Below are 5,933 nucleotides of genomic sequence, written 5' to 3' on the forward strand. Positions count from 1 at the left end.
GCTACATAGAGAAACCCTGTCAGGAAAAACCAAAAAGAAAAAAGAAAAGAAAACAGAGTTGGTGGGGAAGAGAAAGAAAGAAAGCAGTGAGAAAATATTTTTAGCACTAAGATTGGCAAAAATCAAAATATCTGACAGTGGTAAGAGGTGTCAAGAACAAAAGAAAATGGGAATTCTCAAACTCAGACTTTGGGGAGGTAAACTGGGACACCCACTGGAGAAGAGCTGGTGGTATCTTCTAGAACTTTCTGTTTGTGTGCATTAAAACTCAGCAGTTCCATTTCCGGGAATCTGGAAAAATAAAGAATTGGGCACATGTCTACAATAACAGGTTCACAACTGATCTTTGTAGTGTCTTTAGAATGTTGGAAAACAGAAAGTTATGTTAGTTTTACCAGTGGATGTGATGGTCAATAGTGGCTGTCAACCCAACAGGGTCCAGAATCACCCAGAAGACAAATCTCCAGGCGTGTCTATGAAGGAGTTTCTAAATCGAGTCAATTGAGGTGAGAAACCTATTGTGGTGGTTTGAAAGAAAATGGCCCCCAAGGGGAGTGGCACTATTAGGAGGTGTGGCCTTGCTGGAGGAAGTGTGCCACTGTGGGGGTGGGCTTTGAGGTCTCTTTTGCTCACGCTTCCCTCAGAGTGTTGGCCAGTCAACTTCCTGCTGCGTTCTGATCAAGATGTAGCACTCTCAGCTCCAGCACCACATCTGCCTGCACACTGCATGATCTCCATCATGATGATAATGGATGGAACCTCTGAAACTGTAAGAGAGCCACACGCAATTAAATGCTTTCTTTATTAGAGTTGCCGTGGTCATGGTATCTCGTCACAGCAGTAGGAACCCTAAGACACAGGCCTTAAATGTGGGTGGCACCATTCCACGCTCTGGGGTCTCAGATTGAAAAGCGCAAAGCAAACTGGGTACCCACATTTGTCTCTCTCTGCATCCTGATTGTAGATGCAATGTCCAACTCCTGCTACCATCCCTGGGCCACGACAAGTTTTCTCCCTTCTTTAATTTGTAACAAAACAAACTCTCCCATCCTTAAGATGCCTTTGTTGGTCATTGTCACAGCATCAAGAAACATCAGCTAATGCAGAAATTAATGAGGAGGCAGAGGCGTTGCTATGAGAAACCTGGCCATGCCCTTCCAAGACCTTGCAACTGGTTGAAGGAGGGGTGTGAAAGAGTTTGGAGCTTTGGATCAAAAATCCAGGGTACGTCCTCAGCTGCAGGTATTAAGAGCACCCCCTGTGTACATTGGCTGTGTTCCTTTTAAAAGGTGGGCCTGCCCACCTCCCATCTCTTTCGCCCTCCCATCCTCTCTTTCTCTTCCGTCACTCTTACCCCCGGGACCAATCTCTGTCCCCCTCTCTGCCCCTTCTCTCTCCTCTTCCAATAAATGTACCATGTGAGCCTTTTCTTTGCATAGTTTTTAAATAAATTACAACATTGGTCCCCTGACTGGGAAAGACCCTTCTGAAGCTTACTCCTGTCCACTGGCAGTTTGAGGCACACCAGGACCCTGGAACCCGGTCCACATACAATAGCCTTGCTTCTCCAACTAACAGATCCCTGGGCCCCTCCATCTAACACCAGTATGATGGGTGAGCCACCTCTTCTCCACCTCTAATCGTTTCCCACGAGTGAGGACTTGTCTCTCAAGTGTAGTTTCTCACCTTTTGGCCTTGTTAAGACCTTGGCAACCAATTGGCCTATTCAGGATGTAAATGTTCAGTTTTTAGAAATCGGAACTTTAACTCAGGTAAAGCAGAGCATAAGATGGGTTGAGTGTCTAGGACCAGAAGGAAGGAGAGGAATATTAAAACTATATGTGGCTAACATAGCAATGAATTTATGGGGATGTGATTTGTTACAGCAATGGTATACTCAGATTAACATTACTCCAATCTTAGAAACAAACCATAAATTAATATATGTTTCTGGTAAAAATATTACAAGATATTATAAAGAACAGTCACTGATCGTTCAGGTTGCACAAGAACAGGGCACAACAACTGTTGATATTTCAAAGGAACCAACAGCCCTACCTTTAAAATGGTTGACAAACAAACCTGTATGGTTGTGCAGTGGTCTTGAACAACAGAGAAATTGCAGGTCTTAGAACAGCAGGTACAACTAGATGCTCAGCATATTGAAGAATCAACCAGCCCTTGGAATTCTCCTGTATTTGTAGTTAAAAAGAAATCTGGAAAATAGAGAGTGGTAACAGATCTAAGAACTGTTAATAAGGTGGCTCAGCCAATGGGTTCCCTACAGTCTGGCATTCCTCTGCCTTCTCTATTGTCTAAAGGATGGCCTCTTATAGTTGTTTATTTAAAAAATTGTTCCCTCACTATACTTTTACAAGGAAAAGACAGCGAAAGTTTACCTTCATAGTGCCTACTTATAATAATTCTCAGCCTGCTAAGAGATATCAATGGAAGGTTCTCCCACAGAGAATGTTAAATAGACCCAACCTATGCCAATATTTTGTAAGTCAGTCATTGGAAATGATACATAAGTAATTTCCTGAATCTATAGTTTACCAACATGTGGATGACATTTGGCTATATGATTCAAATGTAGATACTTTAGAAAGAATGTTTGAAGAGGTAAAAAAAAAATTTACCCTGGTGGGGATTACAAAATGCTCCTGAAAAAAAAAAAGAAGAAATCCTATTAATTAATTAGTCTATGAAAATTAGTCTACAAAAAAATTTAGTCGTCTACAAAAATTCAAACCTCAAAAGGTACAAATTAGTAGAGATCAAATGCAGATTCTTTTATTATTATTATTATTGATTTTTTGAGACACGGTTTCTCTTGTGGCTTTTGGAATCTGTCCTGGAACTAACTCTTGTAAACCAGGCTGGCCTTGAACTCACAGAGATCCACCTGCCTCTGCCTCCCAAGTGCTGGGATTAAAGGCGTGTGCCACCACTGTCCAGCCAATTGCAGATTCTTAATAACTACCAAAGATTGCTAATAGACGTTTTCTATCTATAGTCCACTGTTGGGAGAGGTCCTGATTAATTTAAATTTAAACAAAACCTTAGATAATGGCAAGGACTTAAATAGTCTCGAGAATTATCAGCTGACGCTGAGAGAGAATTGGCTTTGATTGAAGAGAAATTACAGAAGGCACATTTGGATCAAGTGGATCTGAATCTTAACAGCATTCTGGTCTTATTACCCTCCAAACATTCCCCTAAAGGAATTTTAATGCAGAAGGAAGACATTATCTTAGAAAGGATCTTTTACCACATAAACTGAGTAAGAAATTTAGAATTTATGTGGAGATGTCCCCAGCTAAGTCCTTGGGCAGCAGAGGAGAGGGTGCCTGAACTGGCCTTATCCCATAGCCGCACTGATGAATATCTTGCATATCACCATAGAACCTTCATCTGGAGATGGATGGAGATAGAGACAGAGACCCACACTGGAGCACTGGACTGAGCTCCCAAGGTCCAGATGATGAGCAGAAGGAGGGAGAACATGAGCAAGGAAGTCAGGACCATGAGGGGTGCGTCTACCCATAGAGACGGTGGGACTAATCTAATATGAGCACACCAAGGTCGGCTGGAGTGGGACTGAATGAGCATGTGATCACAGCGAACTCTCTGAATGAGAAGCCAATGATAATGGCACTGGGTTTTGATCCTACTGCATGGACTGGCTTTTGGGGAGCCTAGTCTGTTTGGATGCACACCTCATTAGACCTGGATGGACGCGGAAAGGCCTTGGACTTCCCACAGGGCAGGGCACCCTGACTTATCTTAGGATTGGAGAGGGAGGGGGAGGGGGAGTGAGGGGAATGGGAAGAAAATGGGAGGAAGGAGGTAGAAATTTTTAATAAACAAATAAAATTTTAAAAACTTATGTGGAAAAGGGGAAATTCTGTAATATCTCTTCAACCAAAGTTAATTCTTTCTCAGCTTCATCTTTTAATTCCATAGAACTATTTAAGTTTCTATCACCATCTAAGGTTTTGTTTAAATGAACTATTAGACTAGGTGTTATCCCAACAGTGGGTTGTAGATTAAAAATGTCTCCTAGAAATCTTTGAAAGTCATTAAGAGTCTGCTATCAGTCTTTGAGCTTTTTGTGTTCTAATTTTCTGTAAACCTATTTTATAACCTAGGAAATTGATAGAATCTCCTCTTTGTATTTTTTCAGGAGCAATTTATAATCCCCATTTAGGCAAAACTTTCTTTACTTCTTTAAACACTCTTTCCAAAGTATCTATGTTTGAATCAGATAGCAAAATGTCATCCATTTAATGATAAATTATAGGCTTTGGAAATTGTTTGCTTATTATTTCCAGTGGCTGACTTATAAAGTATAAGCACACAATGGGACTATTGAGCATTCCCTGTGGAAATATGATCCATTGGTATCTCCTACTAGGCTGAGAATTATTATAAGTAGGCACTATGAAGGCAAGTTTTTCTCAGTTGTTTTCTTGTAAGGGTATAGAAACAATCTTTTAAATCAGTAACTATAAGAGGCCATCCTTTAGACAGTAGGGAAGGCAAAGGAATTTCAGATTGTAGAGGGCCCATAGGTTGAGCTACCTTTGTTGACAGCTCTTAGATCTGTCAACATTCTCCATTTTCCAGATTTCTTTTTAACAACAAATATAGGAGAAGGACTCATTGATTCTTCAATATACTGAACATCTAGTTGCTCCTGTACCAGCTGTTCTAAAGTCTGCAGTTTGTCTTTTGTTAAGGGCCATTGTTTAACCCATATTGGTTCTTCAGTTAACCATTTAAAGGTTGGACCATTGGTACCTCTGAAGGTTTGCTAGTTGTTTTGTGTTCTTGTACAGCCTGAATGGATGGTGACCATTTTTTAGAGTACCCTATAATATCGTTTGCAGAAATATGAGTTTCTGGGACTGCAGGAATGTTAATCTGGGTATTCCATTTCCACAGCAGGTCACAACCCCTTGAATTGTGATATTAGCCACATATGGCCTAATTAGTCACCTATGACAATCAAAATTGTAGTCACATTAGTATGTTTTAGGGTCAAACAGAGATATATTTTAATTAGACAGACTTTAAACACTTCAGAGATATATAGAATATGGCATTTAAGATGTTTTGATAACACCAATTCTTTTTCTTTTTTTTTAAATTGACAACGAGACAAGCATGCTCCTGGGAACAATAATCTAATTCAGGAGCTGCAAGAGCAACAGTGGGCATCGCAGGATGGCAGTGGGCGTCACAGGACGGCAGTGGGCATGGCGTGGCCGAGACCACGGCAGGAGGCAAAGCTGGGAGAGAAAGTGGGAAAGCCAAGGCTAAGCCAGTGTCCTGCTCACAGAGAACTGGGCTACAGTTTCCTGTGGGCCGGATCCACAGACACTTGAAGACTCGCACCACAAGCCATGGATGGGTGGGAGCCACTGCTGCTGTGTACAGTGCCGTGCTGGAGTTGGCAGGTAATGCTTCCAAGATCTCAAAGTAAAGCGCATCACTCCACGTCACCTGCAGCCTGCAATCCGAGGTGATGAAGAGCTGGATTCACTCATCAAGGCTACCATAGCTGGGGGAGATGTGATCCCACACATCCACAAATCTCTGATTGGAAAGAAGGGACAGCAGAAAACTGCTTAGGAAGTGATTTAACTACCGGCTCCCCCTTCCTGTCTGTAGCTCGACAGTGGACACCTGTGGGATTGTGTGGAAACTTTAAGAACAGTTCAGTGGGAAAGTATAGACAATTGCTGTAGACAAGATAAAAGAAACATTTGTATGTTTTTTTGACTCACAAAGTTTGATAAGTCACTTTCCCTGTGGTTATGGTCATGTGTTCATTGGCCAGGTTTCTCCCTTGTGTCTTTTTACAAAAATAAAATTGATAAAACATTTTTTACAAAATAAAAAAACAATCTACTTCAGAGAAGATGATG

The 5,933-nt window shown here is 41.4% G+C and overlaps 1 long non-coding RNA gene and 1 pseudogene across 1 annotated transcript in view; both read left to right on the plus strand.

Annotated features, from left to right (window-relative positions):
* Positions 1 to 719, plus strand: part of LOC126504689 (uncharacterized) — a 6,988-nt gene extending 6,269 nt beyond the window's left edge. The window contains exons 2-3 of the long non-coding RNA XR_007592679.1: positions 436 to 506; positions 645 to 719. This is a non-coding gene — a long non-coding RNA (uncharacterized lncRNA). The remainder of the gene's footprint in view (positions 1 to 435; positions 507 to 644) is intronic.
* Positions 720 to 3,526: 2,807 nt separating this feature from the next.
* LOC126504532 (histone H2A.V-like) lies at positions 3,527 to 5,763 on the plus strand (annotated as a pseudogene).
* Positions 5,764 to 5,933: the final 170 nt, after the last annotated feature.

Source organism: Alexandromys fortis, unplaced genomic scaffold, assembly GCF_014885135.2.
Source record: "Alexandromys fortis isolate MF-2015 unplaced genomic scaffold, M_Fortis_MF-2015_v1.1 scaffold_12, whole genome shotgun sequence".
Taxonomy (NCBI): Eukaryota; Metazoa; Chordata; class Mammalia; order Rodentia; family Cricetidae; genus Alexandromys; species Alexandromys fortis.